We start from the raw sequence: 11390 nt of genomic DNA on the forward strand, positions 1-11390 counted from the left end.
CTGTCCTTGCTCTGATTCCAGACTCACTAAGGAGATTTCCAATTATAATCAACTTCCTGTGTAGATTTTCTGTAGGGAAAAAAGGTGCTGGGGAGAAGAGTGTGAGTATTTGATCTTTCTGACAACTGCACATCCCCTTATCGATAGAGGTATCGACATTTTGGTAAGAAGTTTTGGTGTTTTCTGAATTTAGTTCACAGAAGTCAGCTCTCCCAAGGCAGGCAGATCCTGGAACACTAACAAGATTGAATTTTTGGACTTGCACATCTTCTGGCCAGACCTCGGACTGTGAAAAATTCATTAAGATAATGCCACTTTGGAAGGCCTCTTGGTAGACAGCCAGCCAGCCATTTCCTGGTAATATTCAACATGGCTTTGGGCCCATTTTCAAAATCATGATGGTACCTAACTGGATTGAGAGGATGAGAAAGGGAACAGAGAGAAGAGGAGATAAATTGGGTAGTCCATTCAAATTGGTTTCCATCGAGGCTACAGATGGAAATGGAATATTATTGAAAATGGACTACTTATTTGTTTCTTAAATGGGGATAGATACCCTTCTGGGAATATGTGGTAATTTTCTTGGGATGAGTAAAGATAGGGGATAAAACTCAGCACAACTTTCTGGAAGATTAACTTTTCTCCCTGGTTTGGGGAGATGGAGAAGTTAAGACATTAACTAAAGAGGTAAAATTACCCAGAGTTTGTTGCTGGGTAATCAGGGATTATATTTACCAGCTTCTCTTGCATTTAATTGGGGCCATGTGATGACATTTTGCTCAAGGGATGTGGGGAGGATGGCTGTTAATTTTGGGCTGAAGCAATTAAGCACTTCTCTCCCCATCTCACAGTTGAATGGAGAGGTTGCAGAAGCTCTGAAGGAGGGTAGAGTCACAAGGCCACAGGGCAGGTTGTCCACCTACCAGCCACACCCACACAGACTTTAGGTAAGTGAATATACATCTAAAGTGTTAAACCACTGAGGGTTTGAGCTTGATCAGTTACAACAGATAACATTACTTTCATAGAACTGAGCAGTGATTTAAATATTTCTACATGAAAACAAATAGTCATATAATAGCATATGAACTTTACATGAATTCTTAAATTCATGAAAACCGAGGCTTCAAAGACCTATGTTGCTCATGGCAGGCTGTTGGCACATCCCTTGGTGCCTACAGAGTGACACGTTCACTCTCCTCTGTGGTTGGGGGAACTTGATGCTTGACAAAGGCCAGAAAAATTCACATAATAGGGAGTAAAAGCTGTGGTGGTCCTCCAGACTGTAGAGTCTGTAGTACATGCTCATTCAAGCCAAGATCGAAGTAGGCAAAGTTAGATTTCAGGTAACCTTTTTCCAGTCCCCTACCCTCAAACTCACATGGATAATACTGCCTATCAGTGTCTTGGCCTGCTTTTTGTAAGGCAAAACCCTCATGTTTTGGACTCTTACTAAATTGTGAATGTTCATTTGAGTTTACGTTCCCTTAGGAGGCTATAAGGTGAGGCTGATATGTCCAAAGAATTCAGGCTAAGTGGCAGGTATGGCAAATACATGGCATTTCTCATACCAATCTCCTTTCCACATCCCTGCAGTTATTGGTGATTTTGGCATGGTACTACTTTCTAGTGAGCCAGGTGGGGCTTCACAGCCTTCTCAGGCCAGAGCTCCAGGCACTCCTATGAATCTATCAGTGCTGGCTCTTGAGTTGGATTCAACTTGCCATCCTGGATGAAAGGTAGATCATAGTAGTTTCATGACTATCTCCCCTGGACAATATTTGCCTTCCAACACTTCTCTTCACTCCCTTAATCTAGTAGAGGAACCTGGAAATTTCTAGCACACTGGCAACTCCAGTAGGGGAGAGAGTTGGGACAGGGACCATTTTTCCATTGCTCTTTGGATTATACCACTAACCTGCTTCCTTTCAATTGGATTTAATTAAATAGTTACTTTATTTATTTATTTATTTATTTATTTATTTATTTATTTTGAGAGAGAGAGAGAGAGAGAGCGAGAGAGAGAGAGAGAGAGAGAGAATGTGAGTGCACAGGGGAGGGGCAGAGGAAGAGGGTGAGAGAGACTCCCAAGCAGGCTCCACCCTGGGTGTGGAGCCCAACATTGGGCTTGACCCCACGACTGGAAGATCATGACGTGAACCAAAATCAAGAGTTGGATACTCAACCAACTGAGTCACACAGATGCCCCAATAGATACCGTATTTATTTCACTTACAGTAAAGCAGGCTTTATTTAGCAAATCACACTTAACTCCATTACCAGCAAGTTTTTATTGAGTACCTGCTGTGTACATGGCAACAAACTAAGTGCTCAGAAGTTTCTTCTGTGATTATGTTGACTTATAATCATCATATAGAGTAGCTCTGTTCTCTCTCTCTATCTTTCTTCCCATTTTTTCTCTGGGTTCCTGACTTCCTGGAGGAACCCTCTTGTTCTGCTGTCCACACCACCTGAGCTGTCTTGACTGCACTCAGACCCCTCTCATTGCCCTTCCTCAAGTGTGCTGTGTGGAGAGAGCACTTTTTCACCGTGCTGGCTGTGAGGACAGGTTTGCCCTACTCTTCCCCTCCTCAGTGTTTCTAAGCCATGGCTTTCTCATGGGTCCACAACTCTCCCTGAAGGGACCCAGTAGTCTCTGCTGGTGGCCCATCAGACTGTTTTGTCACAACCTCCTTCAGTGCTGCTTCACTGAAGTGCTGCTGGGGCAAAAAGAGCAAGTTTTAAATTTCCCTCTGTCTCTGTCTCTGTCTCTGTCTTTGTTGAGGGGAGGAGACTTCCGTGGGTAAGATTTCTTTCCCACCCACCCATTCTACATCAAGTTCTAGACCAGTAAGAGCAGATAAATCTCTTTCCCACCAGTGAAATGTGTTTAACTAGATGAGTGTGGCCGCCAAGCAGAGCTGTAGCCATCCTGGCAGCTGCAGGAGAGATTGGGGGAAGGCAGCTGCCAGGAATTAGGGTTGGACACGTGCCTCCAGGTGACAGCCACATGCATGGACCCAGTTACTAATGCTCCCACTTAAACCTTGGAAACAGAGTTAGAAAGGCACAGCCAGGTGGGCAGAGGGCAAACCTCAGCTTCCCCCAGCTGGGGCTACCTGTTGGGTGTTGGGATTCCATAAGGCTGAGCTATGGGGGGAATGGGACTTTGGTGCCTACCATGCTATCTGTAGACACCACACCACAGTGGGAAGGGCTGAAAACATATGATTAGTTAATGAAAACTTGGATTTTGCAGAAAACAGTCAAATCTGTGGAAGGGTGGCAGCTGCTACTTTGAGCTAAAGCCCTAGGCAAGCCCTAAAGTTGTGGAATCTGCATATTTCCCTCACCCCTACCTAGGAGGCCAGCATAGAGCAGTCATTGTAGGGCTTTCCTGGAGGCATCAGGAAGCCAGGGGTAGTGATTTGTTTAGATTTGTCTGGATAGCTGCAGGTTGCCAAATCACACAGACAGCTGCAGTCAGTTGCTTTCTTCATGCTGTTCAATCCATGCCATGCACTTTATCAGCTGCATCTCTGCTCTCCCCTGGACATCTTGGGAAATTATCGCAACTTCATAGGTAGGGTTCTGAGTTGGCTCGTTTTCTGCAATATTGCTACATTTGCTCAATTACATTGTTAGCTGGAAGATGATAACTGACTTCAGCTTCATTTTTCCAACTTGAGCATTTGTTTATGGAATCTATGTAGGAGAACAACAGACTATGTGCATCACTCTTTCCCCGCCGCAACATGCCTTTTTCCAGAAGTAGTGGTGATGGGAGTGAGAAAGAGAAATTCAATTACATCTGCACCAGGAATTTGACATAATAGGAATTCCGTGGGCAGCCTGGCTTTATCTGCCCAGAATTCCTCTGGATAAAAGCAAAACACTTTTTTTTTTTTTCCATGAATCCCTCTTTTTGGTCACTTTCCTGATAGGGTAGGGGTAAAATCTGGGAGCTGGCCTTTGTTGTTGCCTTTCTATCTTTTTCAAGGGTCAACCTGCAATGGTCCTATTTTTTATAGGAGGCTGTGGCCCTGGCACAAAATGGAGTCTGGAAGTTAGGCTGTTTGTAAGAAGTTAGGCAAGAGTTCATAAGTTTCCCTTCTTTGATCATCAATTTGGCTTATATCAAATCATGGAATCTTAGCACTGAGTGGAAACCTATTTAAATCCTTTCATCTTATAGATAAGAAACCTGAAGCGCAGAGAGATGAGTTACATTGATAAAGATCCAGATCAGTGGCAGTGATGTCCAGGTTTATCAGGTATCCAGGCTTATGGAGTTTCCAGGCATATCAGGTCTCCAGGTATACCAATTATGTTTTCTGGCCACAAACAACAGCAAGCAACTCTGGCAACTTTACTGGAAGTTTATTGAAAGTTTATCTGGAAGGACACTGGAAGCTTCCAAAGATGGCAAAGAACCTAGAGAACCAGATCTGAAAATGGATTTGAGACAAGGCATCTCAGAAGGCTAGGATGGGAGGCACTGAAGGAGCATCTGCTATTAGGAGAATTTGGCCTCCACTTTCTCCGTCTCGTGTAACTCTACTGACTTTTCAGTTTACTTTTGCGAGAGCAAAATTAAGACAGGTCGTTTGGCTGCACCTTGGCTAGGGGAAAACATGGTACCTGATAATAGTCACAGAAGAGAATATCCAATGGAGAGGAAATGATTCTCTTAAAATCTCAGTGCCTTTCAGAAGGTCCTTTGGGAGGACTTCAAAACAAATATCCACAACATTTGCCCACCAACCTCTTGGTTTCATACATTGGTTCATGGAGGGCTTTTTGACACCTCTGTTCATTATAGAGCTTACCAATTTTTTTTTTTCAAAATACCGCATAAATCCATGTCTCCATAGCCCTTACCTGGGGCAGAGCCTGTTCATTATCTCCCAGTAGCCGTTGTCTTCTTCTTCCCTTTAGACCTCGATCATCTTGAAATTCATTCAGATACCATGGCCTGCCCAAGTGGAGATATTTGCCTTTGCAATTAGATGTGCCCAGGGAACTATGTCTAAATCAACAGGAGGTAAGTTAAAGAGATGATGTGATCCCTAGGGTATCTCCTTTCAAAAGAAATTACTTGTAGTCTCTCTGCCCTTTCTCTCACCTTAGGTTAACATAATTAGAGTATTCATGATCCTTCATTGGCCCATGCTTGGCTATCTATCCATTCATAAGCCCAAGTGTATTTATTTTTTATGCTATAGGCCACTGTGAACACATGTCACAGCACAAAAACTAGAATTATGAAAATATGTTACATTTATGGTTTTCTCCAGTCTGCTTTCTTGCCTTCTCTCAACCTGAGTAACCAGCATTCTGAGTCCTGTATTTATCATTTCTTTGCTTGCTTTTTTAGATTGTTTTATCTTGTTATATGTCAGGGTTTGATCATAGAAACAGCACCACAGGAGTGATATAGAATATGGAATTTATAACAGAGATTCAACTCCATGTAGTTGCCTCAGGTAGTTAAATTATTGCTATATGGTTATTGTTTGGTGCTGGACCTAGACCAAGAGTTGGAGAAGCTGAAGGAAAAGACCTAGCAGGAGCTGAGGAGGTATGGCTTCAACTGATGCCCCAGGAGCTGTACTCGCTGGGCCAGAATTCACAGAAGGTTGAGGAGAAAATGGAGTTGCTGTGGACTCACCTGCTGCCCCATGTCAACATGATGAGCCAGCAGGTCTGTGGCAATGTGTGTGGGTTGCAACAGTGCCTGGTACCTTGTATCAGCCTTCTGAACATAAGGAAGGCCCACCTTCTAAATATTGTTCAAAATATCTTCTGAGGGCCTTGCCAACCCAGAACTATGCAGGAAAGGGAATTCTGGGAAATGTAGTTCTAGCTTGTAGTTAAGCTGACATAGCATAAATTGATCCACATGTACAAAGGAAACTTTTTAAAAAGTTGCTTTTAATTTGATAAAAAGCATATTATGCCGCATATATCCATTTAGGACTTGCTCTTTAACAACTCAACATTATGTTTTTAGGATTTATTCATACTGCTGTGTAAAGCTTTAGCTTAATCTTGTTGACCTGTCGTATACTATTGCGTGAATACATCATAGTTACTTCATCTACTCTCTTGTTGATGGGTATTTGGATTATTTCCAGGTGTTTAAGTTAGCTTGGGCTGCTATAACAAAGTATCAGGGTTTGGGTGGCTTCAACAACAGATGTTTGTTTCTCACAGTTCTAGAAGCTGGGAAGTCCAAGATCAAGGTGCTGGCCAATTCAGTTCTCAGTGAGGTTCCTCTTCCTGGCTGGAAGATGGCCACCTTCTTGCTTGTCCTCACATGGTAGAGAAAGAGAGAGCTCTGATTTCTCTTCTTGTAAGGATGTTAATCCCATCATGGAGGTCCCACCCTCATGACTTCATGATCTAAACCTATTTATCTCCCAAAGACCTCACCTTCAGCTATCACACTGGGGGAGTTAGGGCTCCCACATATGAGTTTTGTACAGACACAAACATTCAGTCCATATCACCGGGTTTTGCTCTTGCAAGCAGCATTACTAAGAATGTCCTTGTGGCTGTCGCCAGGTGTTCAAGGGCAGAAGTCTCTCATAATTTCACGCCAGTAGTACAGCTGCTGGGCCTGACGTGAAGAGACCTTGCGTCTTGGTTTTCCTGGGACAATACGAGTTATGCTTACTGTCCAAGAATGGTAAATTTTTTTAATTTTATTTTTTATTTTTTAAAATTTACATCCAAATTGGTTAGCATATAGTGCAACAATGATTTCGGGAGTAGATTCTTTCGTGCCCCTTACCTATTTAGCCCATCCCCCCTCCCACAACCTCTCCCGTAACCCTCAGTTTGTTCTCCATATTTATGAGTCTCTTCTGTTTTGTCCCCCATTTGCAACTACGTGGAAGAATGATTAGTATATATTGCCCTTATCTTTTCCCTACTTGCAGCTTGTTTTCACTTTCATTTGACAAACAGAAGTTTTATTTTTTTAATTTTTATAAGTGTTTATTTTGAGAAAGAGACAGTGTGAGCAGAAGAGGGGTGTAGAGAGAGGGAGAAACAGAAACCCAAGCAGGCTCTGTGCTGTCAGCGCAGAGCCTAATGTGGGGCTTGATCTCACAAACCATGAGATCGCGACCTGAGTGGAAATCAAGAGTTGAATGCTTAACCACCTGAGCCACTCAGGTGCTCTGACAAATAAAAGTTTTAAAATTTAGTATTGCCAAATTTAGAAATGTTTGTATGGTTAGCATTTTTTTTTTTTGAGTATTGTTTAAGAAATTCTTCTCTATCTCAGTCGGAAAGATATTTACCTATGATTTTTGTTAAGAGTTTTAATATCTTAGTTTTTGTCGTTAGGCTCTTAATACGTGTGGAGTTAATTTTGGTATATGTTGTGATAGAGGAATCTAATTTCGTATTTTTCTGCGTGGATAACCTTTTTTTTTTTTTTAATCGTATCTTGCAGTATTTATCTTCTCACCGATCTGGCAGGCCACCTCTGTCCTACACCAAAGTTTCATACGTGTGTGGGTCTATGTCTGAGCTCCATATTCCATTTTATGCCCCGTTTGACCCAGTCCTGATATCATCCTGTCTTAATTATTGTAGTTTCACAAAAAAGCATGGTACCTGGTGGGGCAAATCTTCCCTGCCTGCTCTCTGCTTCATAAAACCCCAGGGTAGTTTTTTTTTTTTTCCTTTTACTCTTTCATTGAAATTTTAAAATCGGTTTACCACGTTCCATGAAAGTGCATGTTAGTGTTTTGCTTAGAACTTTATTGAACTGGGGAGATAGACAAGACTATGCTATTGCCTTCCTATTCACAATGTGATCTATCCTTTCATTTCCTTGGCTCATCTTATTGGCTACTAATAAAGTTTTATCATTCTCCCTGTACAGGTTTTACATATATATTTATATTTATTTCTAGGTTCTCGGGATACTTTGAAACTGTTGTAAATTTTGTCTTCTTTTTAATTACGTTTTCTGGTTGTTTATTCCAACAATACAGAAATGCAATTGACTTTCACTAAACTTGGTTACTATTTCTAATAATTTGCTCATAGATCTTTTTCGCTTTTCTGGGCAAACAGTTATGCAGTTATGTCACCTGAAAATAATGACAGTTCTATTTCTTCCTTTCTATTTCTTCCTTCTTTTTCTTTTTCTTTTTTTTTTTTCTTCTTCTTCTCCTTTTGTTGTTGTTGTTGTTGTTGTTGTTGGCCAAGACCTTAAATATCATGCAGAACAGAAATGATAAGGCTGGACTGTCTTGACTCAATTTCTGATTTTAAAGAGAATTATTCTTTTTTAAGAAAAAAATTTATGTTTATTTATTTTTGACAGAGAGAGGGAGGGAGAGAGAGAGAGAGAGAGACAGAGCATGAGTGGGGGAGGGGCAGACACACACACACACACACACACACACACACACACACAGACTCTGAAGCAGGCTCCAGGCTCTGAGCTGTCAGCACAGAGCCCGATGCGGGGCTCGAACTCACGGACCGCGAGATCATGACCTGAGCGGAAGTCGGACGCTCAACCGACTGAGCCACCCAGGTGCCCCTAAAGAGAATTATTCTAATGTTTTCCCATTTCGGATGAAGTTTTAAAGTTATTTTGTAAGTACTCCTTATCAGGCTAGGGAATTTCCCTCCATTCTAGGTTTGCTGAGATTTTTTTGAAAAATCTTTATTATGGTAAAATATATATAATGTAGAATTTGCCATTTTAACTATTTTAAGCATACAATTCAGCGGCCTTACCTTCACACTGCTACATAACCATCACCACTGTGTTTTTCCAAAGCCTTCTCACCACCCCAAAAAGAAACTCTGTAGCTACTAAGTAGTAACGTCTTCCACTCCCCCACCAGGCTTTGATAATCTCTAATCTACTTTCTGTCTCTATAAATTTGCTTATTCTATATATTTAATATAAGTGGAATCATACAATATATGCTCTTTTGTGCCTGGATTCTTTCAGCTAGTATCAAGTTTTGATGGTTCATCCATGTCATATCATGTATCAGAACTTCATTCCTTTTTATGGTTGAATAATATTCCATTCTGTGTCTAAACAAATTTTGTTAATCCATTCATCTGTTCATGGACACTGGGTTGTTTCCACCTTTTGGCTATTGTGAATAATTACTTAAGAGTTTCTTTTTTATTTTTCTTTTTTTTTTCACTTGAGGGGGGGGGAGAGAGAGGGAATGAACACATGAGCAGGGGAGAGGGGCAAAGGGAGAGAGAGAATCTCAAGCAGGCTCCACGCTCAGCCGAGGTGGTGCTCAATCCCACAACACTGGGATCAAGACCTGAGCCAAAATCAAGAGTCAGATAGATGCTCAACTGGCTGAGCCACCCAGGTGTCCCAAGAGTTACTTTTTAAATCATGACTTTATGTTGAATTTTATAACTTTTGTTTGTGTCTGTTGAAATGATCGTGGATATGTGTTGTCTTTTACTCTGGTAGCATGTGAATGACAGTTCAAGTCATGCGCGGTCTCCATCACTTTACTGGCCATCAGCCCTTTCTCAGGAAGCTTCTGGAGGATATGCTCCACCAAACTGAGGTTGTAAACCAAGAAAGAGGAAGACATGGGAGACAGGAAACAGAAGACTCAGCAAAGGAGAGAGGAGGAGCCCTGTGACAACCGTGTACCCAGAACTGAGGTGCTGAGGGCAATCTGGAACAGGTCAGATGGACCCAACAGGGATTTATTCACTAAGATGACATTGAGAGTCTCTCTGTGCATTCATAAACATGGAAAAGAGGAGAGTGTTGAGTTGATTAGTGGTAACAATGTTAATCACAAGAAAGCAAAATGTTAATGTCAGACAAAATGGAAAAAAAAAATGTGTGCAGGCAAGAAAAAGTAATCATGGGCTAGCTCGTGGCTCATCTGTAAAGAGAGTTTACTTAGTCATAGATATAAACACAGCATATTAATCGATCTAAAAATGTGATGCAGTGTCTTGGAGAATTGAGGGCAGGAGGAGTGCATGTGTGTGGTAGGGATGAAGGCATCTGACAAAAAAAGAGCTAAATCCTCAGCTCCCATAGTGAGAAGTCTGTGCATAATGCCTAAAAAAGAACAATCAGGACTTAGACATACAAACATGTTATTTGCTGATACGGACATAAATACCCAAAGAACTCATGGAAAGAATTGAAATCAGTTGCCTCTGGGGAAAGGATAAAGGGGGGCAGGGACTGATATTTGTGGCAACAAGTCCAATTTTTTTACAGTTTATTTAGAGAGGGAGAGAGAGAGAGCTGGGGAGGGGCAGAGAGAGAGGGAGAGAGAGAATCCCAGGCAGGCTCCCCGCTGCCAGTGCAGATGCTGAGGCGAGGTTCGATCCCACAAGCTGTGAGATCATGACCTGAGCTGAAATCAAGAGCTGGACACTTAGCCAACGGAGCCACCCAGGTGCCCCTGCAACAAGTCTTAAGGAACTATTTGGCTCTGTAAATTTTGTGCCTGTATAACTTTGACAAAAACTAAATTAAAAAGAAATGAGGGGCGCCTGGGTGGCTCAGTCGGTTGGGCGTCTGACTTCGGCTCAGGTCACGATCTCGCGGTTTGTGAGTTTGAGCCCCACGTCGGGCTCTGTGCTGACAGCTCGGAGCCTGGACCCAGCCTCAGATTCTGTGTCTCCCTCTCTCTCTGCCCCTCCCTGCTTGCACTCTGTCTCTCTCCCTCTCAAAAGTAAATATACATTAAAAAAATTAAAAAAAAAAAAAAGAATGAAACACTTTCTTCTCTATCATCCTTACATCTAATCAATCACCAAGTGTCTCCAGAATGTACCTCAAATCCACCCTCTTTTTGCATCTGTTTTATTCATGTGGCTCTTTGAACTTCTGTCTGTTTCAAAGGAAAGTTTTAAGGAACTATTCAAATAAGCACGTGACTCTTTAAAATCAAGAGGAACCAAGGTTTATTTATTTATTTTTAATTTTTTTTTCAACGTTTATTTATTTTTGGGACAGAGAGAGACAGAGCATAAACGGGGGAGGGGCAGAAAGAGAGGGAGACACAGGATCGGAAGCAGGCTCCAGGCTCTGAGCCATCAGCCCAGAGCCCGACGCGGGGCTCGAACTCACAGACCGCAAGATCGTGACCTGAGCTGAAGTCGGACGCTTAACCGACTGAGCCACCCAGGCGCCCCACAAGAGGAACCAAGGTTTAAAATGAACTTTCGGTAGGAGAACAGGCCCATAGACAGGTGTCCTATCAACTTCCTGCCTCTAACCTGAATCCACACCTATCCCCGCTCGTCTCCTGCTTCAGTGAAGAAGGCTCTCCTCCCACCTGAGAACCATTTCCTGCTATCAGCCTCTTATACCTCCAGAGGCATTTACTTCACTTTCTTGATTA

The 11390-nt window shown here is 42.2% G+C and overlaps 1 long non-coding RNA gene across 1 annotated transcript; it reads left to right on the forward strand.

Moving 5' to 3' along the window:
* Positions 1-458: 458 nt before the first annotated feature.
* LOC125173661 (uncharacterized) lies at positions 459-10309 on the forward strand. The gene is made up of 3 exons (XR_007155108.1): positions 459-947; positions 4939-5044; positions 9482-10309. It is a non-coding gene; the product is annotated as an uncharacterized LOC125173661 (long non-coding RNA).
* Positions 10310-11390: the final 1081 nt, after the last annotated feature.

The sequence above is a fragment of the Prionailurus viverrinus genome, chromosome C1, assembly GCF_022837055.1.
Source record: "Prionailurus viverrinus isolate Anna chromosome C1, UM_Priviv_1.0, whole genome shotgun sequence".
NCBI classification, from domain to species: domain Eukaryota; kingdom Metazoa; phylum Chordata; class Mammalia; order Carnivora; family Felidae; genus Prionailurus; species Prionailurus viverrinus.